Source organism: Ambystoma mexicanum, chromosome 11, assembly GCF_040938575.1.
Source record: "Ambystoma mexicanum isolate Mex_15411 chromosome 11, UKY_AmexF1_1, whole genome shotgun sequence".
In the NCBI taxonomy this organism is placed as follows: domain Eukaryota; kingdom Metazoa; phylum Chordata; class Amphibia; order Caudata; family Ambystomatidae; genus Ambystoma; species Ambystoma mexicanum.
The window spans coordinates 428,980,917-428,999,823 of NC_090934.1; positions in this window are offsets into that span (position 1 = coordinate 428,980,917).

Genomic DNA, 18,907 nt, shown 5'->3' on the forward strand with positions numbered 1-18,907 from the left:
TGTGGTGCAGTATTGGATACATCTTTCGGATGTCTGAAGGGCCCACCATGCCGCACCCCCCGCACAGGCTGATTAGACATTAGAAGTGTAAGAACTGTGACACACACTGATTATTCATTTTGCATTTCACACATATATATTAGCATATGTACATAACTATAACCTGCAACAAAATTTCTTCATGCTACCATGTTAATCTGTTCTGATGGTGCCAGAAATATCAAAATGGCCGCAAAATTCTTGTGCGCGCCAAAACCTATGGAAATTGCGCCTTGCAACACAAAAAGATGGCTGCCCAATCTGCCATGCATGTTGTCAGTGGTGGAACAGAGATCTCACTCCTGAAACATGTCACTGGCCTGCACAACAAGTAAAAATGGAGCACAGAGGGAAAAGCAGTGTTTTGCTGAAAGAAATCCAAAATCTTGCTTTTAAATCCTTTTTTCTTGGTTGCTGAAACTGCAGAATGCTGGAACAAAACACCCTCAAACCTCCAATATTCTTTCTGGGTGTTACAATTCACGGAGTTCAAGAAATCATTGTGAAATTGCAATATCCTGAAAAGCTGAATTTTTCATAAAAACATCCACAGCAAAAGTTGCCTGCCTGGGGAATCTGTCAAAATCTGGGTGCAGTACCCGCGGCCGCCTGAGTGACAGCTGTCAGAAGCCTGCATGATAAACTTAAACTTGTACAGACTCAAATCAGATGGTTGAAAACTAAGTGACCTGTTACTGAGAGTAACCTATGTTGTAACTGTTTAATTCCATGGTTTAGAATCTGGAATCAGTGTTCTAGCTGCTTGTTTGAAATTACAAGTTTATTTTAAGCAAAGAGAAAATGCAACAGAATAACATTTGAATGTAAGCCTGACTAAAAGCAACCAAACCAGTATAACGGCTTCCCCCACAGAGGCCAGGCCTCTCCCTTCTGCTTCCCTCCACCAGGAACTCACACCTAAGTGATGAGTATAGGGTGGGAGGAGAATTTGGGCTGCTGTGGGAAGGAGACAATGGAAATCCTCCAGCTACAGGAACTGTCAAGTGTGAAGGGTCGTAAAATGGCCTGGGCCCAGGAGGAACTCTGAGGAGACTGCTTCTGAGCTGCAGGGAGATAGAAGGAGGCGGAGACAAACACCCATTTGTTGCCTAACAAGGACCAAAGACACATTTTAAAAAGACTTTTAACTTACTGTGTAAAATTGTTAAAAACACAAAAATAACAGCATTGTTAATGAAAATATTGGCTGCACATTTTAAAAGGCGCCGGAACTCTGTGACATGTTCTAGGAAGAAACAGCTGAAAATGTGATATTACCAAAATGTATTTTTGATAGAAGCATGAAACTTCATACACGTATGCCCATGGTCAAAGCGCATATTTGCAGAAATTTGCTCCTAAATTGGACATTGTGTTCTGGATAAAAAGGGCAAAATCCTGTAAAAAGCAGACACAAGATCTTACAGTGACTGGGTTTGGAGGAGTATCTGCTACACACAATATCTAATCTGTATATATGGTTTTTGTAGAGGTTGCACATGTGGAAATATGTATTGTACCAAAAGTAGATTTGTGTTCAAGAGGCTAGGGGTGTACTCTAGGCCGCATAAACCCACATCATCATGGTCACACCCTGTTTTTCTCCTCCTATCAAGGAAGAGAGGAGACCCTGACCAATCCCTTAGGATAAACCAGCACACACACCCCTTTATCATAAGCATAAATAGAGACAGCTGAGCACTCAAAAAACACAGGCAGATTCACCCACTACCCGATTGCTGGTGGAGCACCCTGGAGCAGAACCATCCATCTTCTTTGCTCCAGACTGCAGAAACTTGGAAAAGCAGAAAGGCCCATTCCATAGTTGAACCATTCTCAGCTAGGCCTTAAAATTCCAGAACCAGAGAAACCTAAGGGGAAATAGACAGCTGGGCTGTGCTGTACTGCTTTCCTGCTGAAAAGAATTATCATCGGAACCAAGAGATCCAATCCAGTCCTGTGCCGAGCTATGACCAGAACCATTGCAGACCAGATCCAGTCCCGTGCTGTGCTGTGAACAGATCCAGTCCAATCCGGTGTGCCCAGCAGTCTGTCCTGACCAGAATCCCTGACCAGAATCCCTGATGGTTCAATTTAAAACACATATAGTGAGTATCTATAGAATAGAACTGTGTCACTAGCATATGTACCTGGCTTAGTCCAATCCCTATCTGAAATCCATCCTATCTTGTATTCAGAACCGGTAGTGTTAGGAGTATTTTTGAATTGTCAGAACTTTTCTTGCGCTAAGTTTCTCTTATTTGTATTCTAAAATCATAAGTCATTAGTGTTGTAACTAAAGTGAATCCCAGAAAGAAATTGAGTATCCACCACATGAAGGGTCCCTGGCCAGGAACTGATGGAGATTCATGTGTGGCATTCTCTTTTTCTATAGTCAGAATCTAGTATTTAAAAAGTGCAGTCCTGTTTTCCCATTCTTGCGCCCATCTCAGAAAAACGACCTCCACTAAACTGTCCATAACTTCTTCAGTTCAGTTTTTATGCTAGAAACAGATTATCGTGCACAGAAATGTTTGCTGCGAATTTTGTTTTAGGGAAATTCTGACACGTGTAAAACAGCTTTTGATTGCTCCCGACCTCCGTTTTAAGATTTCACATTGCTTCTTAGCATTAAATCATTGCTAGGGTTTGTCTACAACTATCTAAAGTGGCTCCCATAAGAATTTAAACAATTTCAGCAATTTAGCCCATATTTAGTGTTTTTACCCAATCCATTCTCAAGATAACTTTACAACCATTCGCTTGCCAATCAATTCTGTTTTTCCCTTGTGTTGCTGGGGGGAAAATTGGGATTGATATTTTGTGTTGAATTCTGTCATTCCTGAATACCTGCTCTCTCTCCTCTCATCTCTTTACATTGCCTGTTGGGGGCTTGAGGGGTGTGCAGGGGGAAATAGTAACCACACTGCTATTTGATTTGAACACACACACAAAAGTATTGTTTCTGTGCTGAATTGTTTTGCTCACTATTGCTCCTTGTGCATTAAAGAGATTATTTAGTGTTACATCACCCCATTGGTGATCATTGTGTACCCATTAAAACATAGTGTGATTGAATTCGTAACTACATAAATAAATATTTTAACTTTGTAAACCAGCCTGATTCCTGGTTCAGTGTGACCGGGGAGTTCCAGGAGAGGGGCGTGATATGAGTGGTACATCGTTCAGAATAAAAGAACTTTTAGACACAAATAAATAAGTATAACATTTGTGCATTACACACTAGGCGTTGACTTAGGTGAAGTGCCGGATTGAAATCAATTACAGATTGGGGGCATACCACTCGTGACAGTCTAACACAGTGTGCTAACTGACGGGGTACATACACCTTGTTGGGCTACTACACTGTGCTACACTGTAAAAACGCCCTTCAATAGAAACACTCAAAGGAGTTGGGCCTATTTTGCAAAGGTAAAAATAACCCTGATACAAGTCAGAAGGAAATTAATGTTTCTGGAATGTCGACCCCAGTGGAAATTAATATGGCAAAAGAACACCCACTGCACAAATTGTTGTCAGGGGTGAATGGGCGGAGCAGGGTGAGAATGTTTGGCTGCAAGAAATCAAGCCACGGCCACAGAATTAGATATGTGGCAGGATCAGGGTCCATTACACCAGGCACTTAGTGAGCTGTATATGGCCCTAAGGGTAAAAGAAGAGCAATGCAAAATTGCCGAAATAGTGGCATACTTGTACCTCCATATTGGAGTAATACAGGAAAAATATGCCGAAAACCTAGATCTGGCAAAAAGGCAAGTACAATCAACAGAGAAGGCCCAAACTGATCTGGACTCTGCAAAGGCCATAAAAGAGCCAAGATTCAGAGAGTGAAACCAGACAGTACCTGATAAAAGTAAAGGAAGATCTGTATCTCCTGCAGCAACAGAAGGTAGAGCAAGACACCAAATTACTGACACTGCAAAAAGAGTGTCAGGAGAGATTGAAGTCTCTACTACACAGCCAGCGAAAGAACAGTAATTAACCTTTAACAGAGCATGCGCAGAACAGGTGGTCACTTTAGATAACCGCATAGACAAATTAAAAGAGGAAAATAATAAATTAATTCTCAAAGATCTTGAATCCCAAAAAGAATTTGATGAAGAGTACCAGAAAGCTGGTGGATTCCAAAAACAAAGGGATGACCTGGCTGCACAGAGGGGTACTCTAATTCAGGAAAGGGACGCCTTAGGCCAGGAAGCCGACTATTTAAAAAACCAAGGTGGAATAAAATCACCTGGCCCTTCAGGGAATGGGTGAACTCAAAATGGAATATGAAAAGCTGTTAGAGCACACCACCAGGAGGGTGGAAGATGTTCTGGCAAAGAATGACCAGGCCAGTAAGGACAGAACTCAGGAGGTGAGTCTCCTGCAGCAAAAGTTGGCTCAATACTCCCAAATCAGACAGGAAGCACAGAGAGACAATGAGGCTCTCTGTGAGAACAATGACAGGCTCCATAGACAAATAACCATGCAGGAACAACTAATAGAGACCAGTAAGGCCTTAATAGAAGAACAAAAGGGTCAGATTCTGGCATGCCATCGGGGAGTAGGGGCTGAGAGAGATGAGGTCAGATGGGAGAGGGAAACCCCTGAGCATAACCTCAGAAACCCTGGCACCAGAGACTTTAATCTATTCAATTCCATGGACTCTGCCACCCCCATGTCCACTGGCTCACATGAGCCAAGTGCCACAGGGATGGTAGACTTCAACCCAATGGGGAATATGGGGCTAATAGGCCAGCGCCTCTCAGAAATGGATGGGCGGGCATCTATGTACAGGTTCCCAAGTGCTAGGGCCATCTTCTCTGATTGGGGAGACTCCAGTGAGGGGAGACTCGGAGAAATGGATCCTCAGAAATATAACTCATCAAGAGATCAGGCAGGGAAATTTGGTGGGGAATTCTATGAGATTAGGCCCACTAGGAGCATACTAAAAACCTCTTCCCAGCTAGGACGGTGGGAGGGGGGGGTACTCAGCCAATCCTGGGAGCAAGGAAGAGTCAGAAGACTCTTCTGAGCACCACAGGTCCCAAGGAACTAGGCCCCCACATTCTGCCAGCCATTCCAAGCTTGCAGAATCCAGGAGAGTCTAGAAGACCAGGCAGCCACCTCTGGTAGCAGTGCTTCTGAGTCAGAGGATGAGTGGACCAGGGTGACCCGAACTAAAAAATCCAACAAAGTCAAAAGGGCCTTGCTCAAGGATCCCCTGAAACAAATAAAAGTTATTAGGAGCGTCATTACGCCCTACCACAAGAATGCAAAATATTCGGTTTGGGAGCACCTTGAGTTATTTGAACAGATGATGGAAACTTTCCATTTGAAGGACAGCCAAAGCTGTATTCAATATGTAAAGTGGACATTTTCTCCTGAGTACTCCAGCTTCTTTGCGGGGCTGGAGAATAAGAACCATTTTAGGTGGCCCACCTATAGGGCGGCCATCCTGAAACAGTTTTCCATTCATAGGAACCCTCAAGAGGCTCGCAAGGCAGCCTACAACTTACAATGTGGGGTAGACCAGGCCCCACAAGAATTTGTTCAGGAATTAAAACGCGCCTTTGCACAGACCACTAGAAGGGTTCACACTGACAGTAAAGACTTTGTGAACACCTTCTTTCATGCTCTCCCTAAGTATATTATGACCCAGCTAGTGAGGGACTTTCACGAGAAAAGATCACTAGACTCAGTCATTGAACAGGCAACGTGCATCTATAAGGTGCAGAAGCTGTTGGAAAATAAAAATAGTAGCAAAAGCCCCAAAACAACCAACAGCCCTGCTGCTGCTAAGGTGGCAGAGGTGAAGGTTGCCCCCATTTTAGATCTGGAGATGGGGGGGGCTAAAAACCTTCCCGCACAGAGTCCAAACAACCCCAAACCCAGAAGGCCCTCAGGCCAATTCCAAACAGGGAGCCAGGGAGGTAACCCCACAAATGGGACCCCTGACTACATCAGCCCATGCTACAAGGGAAATAGACCCATCCTGGGATATGTGTGGACTCCCCCAGCCCAAGCGGGAGGGGGGAATCCAACCAGACAGCTAACCCAGGAAACTTCCCTCCTCACTTTCCCCAGGAGGGCAGTAATCCCCCAAATACCGGACAACATTTATTTCCCCGGTACCTACCAAATTTCAACCCCCAAAACAACCCATCCTTCTTTCCCCACTTTCCTGAGCCCAGACAGCCCAATCCGGGAGAGGGGAGGCCAAGGGTGGAGGGGTACCCAAACTTTCCGAACCAGGGGTATTTTTGCAAGAAGGGATAGTTACCCTTCCTGGGATCAACCCAGGGTAGATCTGAGGACCCCGTACCAGCCAGAGCGGGTGTCCCAACTAGAGCGCCAGGTCCAGAACATGGCACAGGTTCTGGGTCGCGTTCTGAGGGCTCAACAGAACCCTCAGATGAGCATGGCGGCTCAGAACTCCTCGAATCCAGGGTCTGGTGCTCCAGAACAATGATGGGGGAAGAACCCCAACAACCCACCGGTTCCCAGGGAGGAGGCACAAGGGGAAGGGGGTATAAAGCCTTGGAGAAAGCTTCCTTCCCCACTTGTAGAAAGCCCCTGGAAAACCGGTGGACTCATATGACTGTGGTCGCACCGACATCCACACAACAACAATTCCCATGGACCCTGGCATGACTCCAGTGTTTGTGAGGCAATATTGCTTGCCTCTCGCATCCATGGAGTCCCTTACTGAAATAATTAAGAACCTTGAGTCCCGTGGGATAATTCGTCCAGTCCACAGCACCTTCAATAATCCAGTGCTGGGGATTTTGAAACCGACCGGCCAGTGGAGACTCTGTGCTGACCTAAAGGAGCTCAACAAACGGGTCCATACGTCCCGTTGGCCTCTTCCCCACATTGACCAAGGGCTGGCCCAGATCCAGGGGTCACAGGTATTCACTGCCATTGACCTGACCAATGGGTACTGGACTGTACCTGTCAGTAGGGAGGACCAATGCAAGCTGGCCTTTACCTTCGGGGGGCAGCAGTACACTTGGACCCGGACTCCCATCGGATACATCCACTCCGGCAATGAATCCAACATTTATCTACACAAGGCCATGCCTTACCTGGGTGAAAGGGGTAACCTGGCCTATGAAGATGATGTTCTAGTCAAAAGCTCAACGGTGGAGGAACACATAGCGGAGATCCGTTATGTCCTGACACAATTGAGGGCTGCCGGAGCAAAACTCTCCTTTCAAAAGGCACAGTGGTGCAGAACCCGTGTCAATTTCTTGGGGCATGAAATAACTCTTCAGGGTCTCTGTCCCCAGGAAAAGGAAGAGGAAGCCCTCCAGAAATTAAAAGACCCCACCACTCTGCGGGAACTAAGGAGCCTCCTTGGACTAACTAATCACAGCAGAAAGTTCATTGAGGACTACGCAGAGATCACAAGACCCCTGATCGATCTTTTGAAGGGGGGTCAAGTGGGAGTGGGGTCCAGAACAAGCCGAGGCAGTAAGACAACTCAAAAGAAGCCTCTCACAAGCGCCTTGCCTAGTTTACCCCTGTCAAAAACAAGAGTTCTTCTTGGAGACAGGGTTCTCAAATACATGCTTGACTGCTGTATTATATCAAAAGCATGACAAGGTCAATAAAGTAATCTCCTATGCGAGTAAGACTTTATCCTCTGTGGAGGAAAAATTCAACGATTGTGAGAAGGCACTCCTGGCAACGGTGTGGGCATTGAAGAATTACCGCCCGTTTATCCAGGGGGAACACATCATAGTGGAAACTCCACACCAACCTTTGCAATATCTTCAGAGTGACAGAATCCGGGCCAGAAATGTGAGTAATTCCCAAATTACTTCCTGGATTCTGTCAATGCAAGGCTTTCCTGTGGAGGTCAGATATGGCCAAAACAAGAAGAGTCCCCTCGCGCAAGGTCTGGCTGACTTGCATGATTGTGCCAGAGAAAACTGTCTCGAGGACGAAAGTCTAAAAATCAAGGACAACATGGAGGCATACCTTAATTCCCCACACAAAGTCTATGAAGAACACCAGTGTGAGGCATGCCCACTGTCTATGTGGATGGATGCTCCTACCATGTTGACAACAACGGGGAAAAAGAACTTGTGGCCGGCGTAGGGAATGCATGGGTGAATGATGCCCCAGAACCCTCCTCTCGGTACAAAATCGGTCCCCGAAGTAGTCAAGTGGCAGAGTTGATGGCTGTGCATCAAGCCATCCTCACTGCTGTCCAACACCAACTCCACGAACTGGTCATAATCACAGACTCGGATTAGGTATGGAATGGGTTCGTGGAGCACCTTAACTGGAAAACCAGAGGCATGCTATGTGCTAATAACAAACCATTGAAATATGGGAAATTAATCCAAAATATTGATGATCTGGTCACCTCGATTGGGATGACCATTTACTGGAAAAAGATCAAAGGTCATTCTAAAGTAGAGTGAACAGACAAAACTGGAAATGACCTAGCTGATCAGCTGGCCAAAACCAGAGCCATCCACGGGGATCTACTTGAGATCGAGTCCCTGTTGGGGGAAATCCAGGTCATTGCTATCATTAGGTCCCAGACAAATGCTCACAATTAACTCTCAACTGCACAATAGAGTAAGGAGACCCCCAATGCTGATTTGATTACGGCTCAAAAAGGGGGTCCAATAATTGATATGTTTTATCAACACATTGAGGACCCGGAGAACTTTCCCCTGACGGGTACCGATTACATATGGAAAGAGGACCTCAGAGTGTTGATGAAATGTCCAAAAATGTTCTGAATCCAAGACGGTTTGTTGGTAAGGAGCTCTATAGCTGGCCATGACCAGTGGGTGGTCCCCACCTCATTCCAAAGCCTGATGCTAAATCACGCGCATGATGCGGCCACAGCCGGTCATCGGGGGTTTCATACGAAACTAGAAATCCTGCGAGAGGTTGCATAGTGGCCACACATGGGGCAGGACCTCGACCAATACTTGAAGGGGTGTTGTGTGTGCACAATTTCAGCCAACATCACTCACACACCGTGCTCCCCTCCAAAAGAGGGGGATGACACTGCCTTGGTCAGATTTTATCTGGCCCGTGATTCACTCCTCTCGGGGGAACAAGTAAATGTTGACCATAACATGCTTGTTCACTAAATGGGTGGAATGTGTCCTGGCCCCAAATTGCAAGGCAGAAACAGCAGCTGCCCTGATGATCAATCACATCTTCTCGCGGTTTGGACTACCCAAAAGGATCTAGTCAGACCAAGGTAGCCACTTCACTAGCGAAGTGATGACAAAGATGTGGGAGATACTGGTCAAAAGGAAACTACACATTGCCTACTGGCTAGCCTCTAGTGGTGGAGTTGAGAGATACAACCAGACAATTGTGAGCATATTAAAAAAAGTTTGTGGCAGATTCTGGGCCAAGTTGGGACATTCGATTATCTCTTGTCCTGATGGCCATCGGATCTACCCCTTCTTCTGCAACAAAAATGTCTCAGTTTGAGCTGATGACTGGACGAAGGATGGTGCTTCCCCAGCATCTGCTCTACAGAACCCAAAGCAGACCTTGATAAATGCCTCCACAACTCATAAGTATGTTGAAATTCTGAGAAAACACCTTCAACATGCTTTTGCCTATGCTCAGCGGAATCTAGAAAGATATGCCGACAGTATGAAGACCCACTATGACCTTAAGACAACTAAAAATGAATACCAAGTAGGAGACCAGGTCTACTTGTACAATTTCCAAAGGAACCAAGCCAAACAGCGCATATTCCTCCTTACTTGGTGGGGTTCTTTTGAAATAATAGACAGAATCTCACCAGTCGCCTACAAAATCTGTATCCGCAAGGGCAGTTTGGCAGAGGGGGAAGACAAGTGGGTCCACATCAACCAGCTGAAGAGTTGCCATCCCAGGCATACTCTGCAGCAAATAGAGGAGTCAACCGGGAACCCAGAGGGGGACATTTTGGCCACCTAGAAATTCCAACTGTCAAAACCATTCCACCTGTCAAAATTATTAGGAATTACATGCGGGGAATATTGTCAAGTATATGTCAAATGTATGCAACTGCCCCACTACATGAATAGTGGTGGGGAAATGTCCATAACCATGCTCTGTTCTGTCTCATAGTACTGAAACCAAGGATTCTAAGCACCAAGGAGGACTACTCTGGGACTGGCAGGAAAGACCCAGGGGCCCAGAGTATCGCTCCATACTCCCATCCAGAACCGGCGAGGAGGACCTGTTGATCGAGCAATGATGGGAGAAACAGACGACTTTCTCCATCTAGACCAAAAAGAAAGAACATCCCAATCTCCCGACTTCCCCTTGACGGGTGGTCAAACTTAAGCCAGCAAGGGGGGCTCTGTGGGATGTCTTGACCAACTTTTTCTCTGCCATGCGGCATCCCTGTGTTCTGATGGTGCCAGAAATATCAAAATGGCTGCAAAATTCTTGTGTGCGCCAAAACCTACGGAAATCGAGCTTTGCAACACAAAAAGATGGCTGCCCAATCTGCCATGCATGTTGTCAGTGGTGGAACAGAAATCTCACTCCTGAAACATGTCACTGGGCTGCACAACAAGTAAAAATGAAGCACGAGGGAAAAGCAGTGCTTTGCTGAAAGAAATACAAAATCTTGCTTTTAAATCCTGTTTTCTTGGTTGCTGAAACTGCAGAATGCCGGTACAAAACACCTTCAAACATCCGCAACTTGAAAACTTTTCGAAGACTGTCACTGCGCACAGGAAAAAAAATTATATATATATTCAACCAGATAATAAGAAATGTTCAGATAGTAGCAATCATAATCCGATGCTGTAATTAATTGAGTCCACACATTAAATTGTGAGAAATGTCTTCATTGTATTGTAAGGTAATAGCCATATGTACTGTGAACCATTGAGTGGGGGGTTCACCTTTAGAAAGACTCCTGCAGTCGGAAGCATTTCTATGCATTTCAATCACTCAACGAATTCAAAGGCTGGTGAATAGCGCACAATTCTAAGTATCTTTCACACTCGAATCAATGTATGCCACCTTCAAACATCCAATGTTCTTGCTGGGTGTTACAATTGACTGAGAGTAACCTATGTTGTAACTGTTTAACTCCGTGGTTTAGAATCTGGAATCAGTGTTCTAGCTGCTTGTTTGAAATTACAAGTTTATTTTAATCAAAGAAAGAATGCAACAGAATAACATTTGAATGTAAGCCTGACTAAAAGCAACCAAACCAGTATAACGGCTTCCCCCACAGAGGCCAGGCATCTGGCTTCTGCTTCCCTCCACCAGGAACTCACACCTAAGTGCTGAGTATAGGGTGGGAGGAGAATTTGGGCTGCTGTGGGAAGGAGACAATGGACATCCTCCAGTTACAGGAATTGTCAAGTGTGAAGGGTCGTAAAATGGCCTGGGCCCAGGAGGAACGGGGAGGAGACTGCTTCTGAGCTGCAGGGAGATAGAAGGAGGCGGAGATAACCATTTGTTGCTTAACGACCAAAGACACATTTTAAAAAGACTGATAACTTACTGTGTAAAATTGTTAAAAACACAAAAATAACAGCATTGTTAATGTAAATATTGGCTGCACATTTTAAAAGGCGCCGGAACTCGGTGACATGTTCTAGGAAGAAACGCCAGAAAATGTGATATTACACAAAATGTATTTTTGATAGAAGCATGAAACTTCATACATTTATGCCCATGGTCAATGCGCACATTTGCTCCTAAATTGGACATTGTGTTCCAGATAAAAAGGGCAAAATTCTGTAAAAGGTAGACAGAAGATCTTACAGTGACAGGGTTTGGAGGAGTATCTGCTACACAAAATATGTAATCTGTATATATGGTTGTTGTAGAGGTTGCACATGTGGAAATATGTATTGTACCAAAAGTAGATTTGTGTTCAACACGTTAGGGGTGGACTCTAGGCCTTATAAACCCACATCATCATGGTGACACCCTGTTTTTCTCCTCCTATCAAGGAAGAGAGGAGACCCTGACCAATCCCTGGAAAGGGGGCTTGCTTAGGATAAACCAGCACACCCACCCCTGTATCATAAGCATAAATAGAGACAGCTGAGCACTCAAAAAACACAGACGGATTCACCCACTACCCGATTGCTGGCGGAGCACCCTCCAGCAGAACCATCCATCTTCTGTGCTCCAGACTCCAGAAACTTGGAAAAGCAGAAAAGCCCATTCCATAGCTGAACCATTCTCAGCTAGGCCTTAAAATTCCAGAACCAGAACCCCAGAAACCTAAGGGGAAATAGACAGCCGGGCTGTGCTGTACTGCTTTCCTGCTGAAAAGAATTATCATCAGAACCAAGAGATCCAATCCAGTCCTGTGCCGAGCTGTGACTAGAACCATTGCAGACCAGATCAAGTTCCGTGCTGTGCTGTGAACAGACCCAGTCCAATCCGTTGTGCTCAGCAGTCTGTCCTGACCAGAATCCCTGACCAGAATCCCTGACAGTTCCGTTTGAAACACATATAGTGAGTATCTATAGAATAGAACTGTGTCACTAGCCTATGTACCTGGCTAAGTCCAATCCCTATCAGAAATCCATCCTATCTTGTAATCAGAACCGGTAGTGTTAGGAGTATTTTTGAATTGTCAGAACTTTTCTTGCGCTAAGTTTCTCTTATTTGTATTCTAAAATCCTAAGTCATTAGTGTTTTGAGTAACTAAAGTGAATCCCAGAAAGAAATTGAGTATCCACCATGTGAAAGTTTCCCTGACCAGGAACTGATGGAGATTCATGTGTGGCATTCTCTTTTTCTATAGTCACAATCTAGTGTAAAAGATCTTGTTTGTTTTTTAAAAGTGCATTCCTGTTTTCCCATTCTTGCGCCTATCTCAGAAAAATGACCTCCACTAAAATGTCCATAACTACTTCAGTTTTTATGCTGGAAACAAACTTATATTTGTAGCTAACATCCACAGCTTTAATTTGCATCTAAAACCGCATTCCAAATCCATATAGTTGTCCCGTAATCATGATTATCGCGCACAGAAATGTTTGCAGCGAATTTCATTTTAGGGAAATTCTGACACGTGTAAAACAGCTTTTGATTGCTGCCGACCTCAGTTTTAAGATTTCTCAATGCTTCTTAGTATTAAATCATTGCTAGAGTTTGTCTGCAACTTATCTAAGGCGGCTCCCATAAGAATTTAAACAATTTAAGCAATTTCGCCCATATTTAGTGTTTCTACCCAATCCATTCTCAAGGTAACTTTAAAACCATTCTGACCACTTGCCAATCAATTCTGTTTTTCTCTTGTGTTGCTGGGGGGAAAATTGGGATTGATATTTTGTGTTTAATTCTGTCATTCCTGAATACCTGCTCTCTCTCCTCTCATCTCTTTACATTGCCTGTTGGGGGCTTGAGGGGTGTGCAGGGGGAAATAGTAACCACACTGCTATTTGATTTGAACACACACACAAAAGTATTGTTTCTGTGCTGAATTGTTTTGCTCACTATTGCTCCTTGTGCATTAAAGAGATTATTTAGTGTTACATCACCCCATTGGTGATCATTGTGTACCCATTAAAACATAGTGTGATTGAATTCGTAACTACATAAATAAATATTTTAACTTTGTAAACCAGCCTGATTCCTGGTTCAGTGTGACCGGGGAGTTCCAGGAGAGGGGCGTGATATGAGTGGTACATCGTTCAGAATAAAAGAACTTTTAGACACAAATAAATAAGTATAACATTTGTGCATTACACACTAGGCGTTGACTTAGGTGAAGTGCCGGATTGAAATCAATTACAGATTGGGGGCATACCACTCGTGACAGTCTAACACAGTGTGCTAACTGACGGGGTACATACACCTTGTTGGGCTACTACACTGTGCTACACTGTAAAAACGCCCTTCAATAGAAACACTCAAAGGAGTTGGGCCTATTTTGCAAAGGTAAAAATAACCCTGATACAAGTCAGAAGGAAATTAATGTTTCTGGAATGTCGACCCCAGTGGAAATTAATATGGCAAAAGAACACCCACTGCACAAATTGTTGTCAGGGGTGAATGGGCGGAGCAGGGTGAGAATGTTTGGCTGCAAGAAATCAAGCCACGGCCACAGAATTAGATATGTGGCAGGATCAGGGTCCATTACACCAGGCACTTAGTGAGCTGTATATGGCCCTAAGGGTAAAAGAAGAGCAATGCAAAATTGCCGAAATAGTGGCATACTTGTACCTCCATATTGGAGTAATACAGGAAAAATATGCCGAAAACCTTCCTGGTTCAGTGTGACCGGGGAGTTCCAGGAGAGGGGCATGATATGAGTGGTACATCGTTCAGAATAAAATAACTTTTAGACACAAATAAATAAGGATTTCAGTTGTGCATTACACACTAGGCGTTGACTTAGGTGAAGTTCCGGATTGAAATCACTTACAGATTGGGGGCTCGTTGCGGGATCCTGAATTAGACATACCACTTGTGATAGTCTAACACAGTGTGCTAACTGATGGGGTACATACACCTTGTTGGGCTACTACATTGTAAAAACACCCTTCAATAGAAACACTCAAAGGAGTTGGGCCTATTTTGCAAAGGTAAAAATAACCCTGATACAAGTCAGAAGGAAATTAATATTTCCGGAATGTCGACCCCAGTGGAAATTAATATTGCAAAAGAACACCCACTGCACAAATTGTTAGTCAGGGGTGAATGGGCGGAGCAGGTTGAGAATGTTTGGCTGCAAGAAATCAAGCAACAAGCCACGGCCACAGAATTAGATATGTGGCAGGATCAGGGTCCATTACATTCTCAGTTATTCCTGGTTCAGATTGACCGGGGGGGGGGGTTTTCCAGGAGAGGGGCGTGATATGAGTGGTACATCGTTCAGAATAAAAGAACTTTTAGACACAAATAAATAAGGATTTCAGTTGTGCATTACACGCTAGGCGTTGACTTGGGTGAAGTGCCGGATTGAAATCACTTACACACAGATGTGTAACACAATTTTCACTTTCTTTATCTCCTTCTCTGTTTCTGAGTATTTTCTCATCTTTCTATTACCACCATAAAAAAGTATAAGCTTATTTACATGCGTTGACAACACAGCCATACCCTTGTTCCTGTACCCACTCTACCCACTCTACAGTAATCACTTGTTGGATTTGGAGAAGAAGTTATCCAGAAGGTGAATGATGTGTGCCGAAAGTACTGGATTAAGCATGTGGTCGAAACTCATGTGGATTGAAGCAATGGAAAAGCCAGTGAAAATGCAGAAGCATGATGAATATGAATTGTGCTTCTACAATGAAGGAAGCATTTTTGTGGGTGCCAACAGAAAATTCAACAAGACATTATATATTTCAGACCTCAAGAAAGGGACAACAGCGGTGATGGACAATTATTGGGTCTGTGGCCAGCAAGCATTTCTGCACCTCCTGCCACTATGGAGGGGCAACAGCTTGCTGGCCTTGCTGCACTCCGCTCTCCTTGAGGTCTAGTACCACAGTACAGCCAAGGCAGTAGGCCTGGACCCAGAATATAGAATTAAGTGTGTGCATGAGGGTTTGGGTTGCAGCGTAGAAAGCAGTGAGAAAAACCAAACCCGCAGAGACTCCTAAGCCTCTCATTGTTTTGTATTGTTAGCACATGTATCCCAGGAGGAATGCGCCATGCAAGGCCATGAGGGGGCTGAGAGCTCCCTGTAGGAAGTTATCTCACGAGAAGGAGGGCACGAGCCTCCGACCTTCACCAGTCCAAACTCTGATTTGTGCTGCGAGGTGCCAGAGGAGAAAATGAACACATTTAAAAACAAGGGTGGGGAGATTTGGGCAGGCGCAGACAAGTCTGCGATCGATCTGGGGTTTGTAAGTTATCATGACCTCAAAAGTATTTGTTTTTATAATTGCCAATTAGGAACTTCACACCTGATGACGTATGGAGAAAAACCCCACGGGGAAGAAGGACAGGAGAAACTGGGACTAATGGCCACGTATCCATAACAGAGCGGGTGGTATATGTATGGGGTCGCACCAACCAGCAACCTGGATCTGCACCCTACATAATCTACGTCACTAATGACACTGTGTGCCTTTAGAACTTGTGCTATTTCCGTAAGTTGGCTCCGTGTTAGCAGAGTTCTTTGCTGGCATATATTTTTCTTGGGTGTGATTAAACCTTGTTCTCCTTTCAAAAGGTGTCCTGGGTGTTTTTCCCTAGTGGGTTGTATTTTTTCTAAGTGTGTGTGTGTGGAGGCCTTCCAGACACTTTCTGGATGGGTCTCAACCCCGGTTCTACTTTCCCTGATTTACTCTCTTGCCAGGAGTTTTACTTTGCTACTTGGCCACACGAGGGGGGATTTCCCTAGGAGAAGTAGTGACAAGCTCGCTAGATTTGTCACAGTACAAAAAACTTTCATTCAAACAAATCATTTTTAAAGATACTTTTTTCTTTGTTATGAACCTCAAAGCCAGAAAGGGTTGATAATTACAAATCTTACATTACAAACCGTTCAGCAACCTGGCAATAAGTAAATCCTTATAGAAACATGTTAAGCAAAGAGACTGTAATTGTGGTTGTATTTGCACATCTGGAATGGAAAACTACAGGTCCCAGAATGAAAGAAAATACATGTCTAAAAATACCCTATTTTACATTACAGTACTAATAGCACTAATAGCACTTTAAGATATACAATTCAATGAACTGTGTACTAAGCGCCCATGGGTATAGGGATTTTGTGTCACAAACGCTCTGCTTGCTGCTTTGCATGATGTTAAGAATGTTGCAGTATACACTATAAGGGTGCAGAAGGAGACAAAGGTGGCATATTTACCATGGGTTACACACCTTCATTGTTTTACATGAAAGAAAAAGGGGCTCGGGAAAGGTTTAACTGTCCCTAATTATTAAGAGGGGTTGCCCTGCCTCAACAAAAGAATACTATGGACCTGGCTAGGATGTCCGTCATACAAAAATGTCCACGGTCCTGTGTCTAAGCCTATTTCCATACCTTACACACTCAATCAAAAAAAAGGAAAAGTGGGTGTCTTCTTAATTCCAGAAGGAGACCTCTCCCATTCTGGATGCTAACACCAAAGCGCAGTTCTTCTGCAAAAAGGACGGTATGCAGTTCAATGTTCAAAGTTCAGCCAACTTAAAGGTAACCAAGTTCCCTACTCTCCTAGGGGGGGGACCTCTTCCTGGGTTCCTAGTTCCTCTGGTTCACAAAATATTCTTCAAATCCTCTGGGAAATTCCTCTTGCCCAGTCCATTGCTCAAAAATGGCCCTTCCCAATCCCTTATGAGGCCTCGTTCACTAACTTGCTAGACCTCATCGTAGACTTTTCCAATAGTGTATCAAGTCTGGTTTAATCACCTGCAAGACTTGATTTCCTCAAGTCTCACTCTCAAATGTCTTTGGGCCTCATCACGAGTTGGGCTATATCACAATACCTCCCAATGCAATTACCTTTACTTCCACTTGGTCTGGGGTATTACCACCTGATTACAAGTGGCAGTGGCGATGTAAGTCCCCTTTTGGGGCATTTTGGCACAATTACTGCAGCAGAAATTGTGCAGCAGTAATTATACCAAAAATTGGGTGGAAAGTCTGCAAATTTACCTCCAGCTCAGAGTTGGAGGTGAATCTTCAAACTTTCCCCCAAACTCGTAATTGGGCAGTGCGGTAATGCGGCAGTAATGCTATCACTGGTGCATTTTTACTGCACCTCTTGATGAGGCTCTTTGTATTTTGGGCTCCCGTCCACTGGTTATCAATCTTCTTGTTTGTAGGTGGGTCCTCGACCCTTATGTATTCCACAGGTGGGTTTTGCCTGCTTTCATCTGGGTCCCAGACCCTGTTCCTTTGGCTTGGTGGGAACATTGTCCCTTCCTTACCTAGTGTCGACTTGAAAAGACCTGGTATACTCCACTGCCAGGTACTGTCCCACCTAGGTGTACTCTCAATGTTTGCTTCTGCTTGTTTACCTTTTCTCCTATTCCCTTGTGTTCTTTGGGATGCGTCTTTCTGATTCACCCAGTTCGTAATGTATTTCCGATTCTCTTTCTCACCCCCTTGTGCTCTTCGGGATGTTGCTAGTGGGTTTATTAAGTTTGTATCTATTTGTATGTCTTTTTTTTTATCCCCTTGCAATCTTCAGGGCGTTGTTATCAAGTTTGCAAAGTTCATTTTATACTGCACATGATCCCTTTCACCCCCTTGGGCTTTTCAGGATGTTCTTGTCGGGATTATCAAGTTTACAAAGGTTGTTTTCACAAGCTTCCTCGGCTCCCCTAATGCCCCCTGACCGGTTTGGGCCTTTCCCTACCTTTGGGAATTCTCGGGGGGCTGTGGGGTCTCCCGTCTCTTAGAGAGTTGGAAACGAGCTTCTCTGCTCCTGCCACACTCAGCGTTCTCCTTCTCGGGGCTCTGCAACTCCAGCATTTCTCTCTGGCCTTTGGCTGCCCACGTCTCTGTTCCCGGTCGGTGTTCGCTGGTCTGGCTTCCCATGTCCCTGCCACTGATTTGGTCTGCCTTGCTAAGACCTCTCTGGTACTTGTGGCAGCCCGTGTCCTGGCCTTCAGTCTTCGGGTTACTCAGAACGGGACCAGCATCTCCTTCCCAGCTCCCAGGGCTGGTTGTTCAAACCCGGAATGAATCCTTCTTCCCTTTTTACCATCAGCTTGCCCTTCTGGCGGCTGTACTACGTGTGTTGGTTCCGCAGTGGGCTTTCGCCAACTTGCTTCATCCTCCTCGTCACAGTGCTATTCTGTATCAGGTTTGGGAGAGTCTCCCTCTCCCTCGTCCCAGTCCTTCTAAGTGTGTCCTTTGCTAAACCGTAACAAATGGTGGTGTGGGAGACCAGAGGGACTTGAGTGGGCGTTAAGGAAGGTGGGGGACACCAAAGGGGAG